We start from the raw sequence: 582 nt of genomic DNA, 5'->3' as shown, positions 1-582 counted from the left end.
GGCGCCTCCACTCCGCCCTGCTGCCCCCCCCCCCCACCCCAAGAGGCTAAAACTGCACACAGTTAATTATTATTAATCCTTGTATAAAGAAGTTTTAACCCACGGAGGTTTTATATTTATGAAATTCACCCCAGAGTCCCGAAAAGCTATTTTTATTTGCATGACGTCATGCTGATGTAATGAAGTGGGCGGGGCCAGCAGGAGAAACACTAATGAGCGCGTGCAGCCTGAAGTTCAGTATCCACTAATAATGCATCCATAGTGACGGACCTTTTGCTGCTGAAGCTTCGATTCTGTCTAAAATACAATAAGCTCATTTGAAGGTGGCTGGCTAAGTTTCACGACTTCAGCCGACTGAAGGAAAATCCTTCGGTCACTTTTCAGCATTTAAATCTCTAAATTTTCTATTTTGTAATTTCAAATGCAAAAAGTACTCGTTTGGAAATATGACCGTCGGCTTTTCCTTCGGTCGTCTCTGCGGCGGTGAAACGTTTGTGTTTAAGAGAAGATCAAAGTTCCCCTTCGCTGTGTTGAAACTGCAGATTTCACCAACGCAGGAAGAAAAGAAACCAATGTTGTAAT

This window comes from Morone saxatilis, unplaced genomic scaffold (assembly GCF_004916995.1).
Source record: "Morone saxatilis isolate NCDOM2014 unplaced genomic scaffold, NCSU_SB_2.0 Contig20, whole genome shotgun sequence".
Taxonomy (NCBI): domain Eukaryota; kingdom Metazoa; phylum Chordata; class Actinopteri; family Moronidae; genus Morone; species Morone saxatilis.
Note: the sequence above shows the minus strand (reverse complement) of the source record.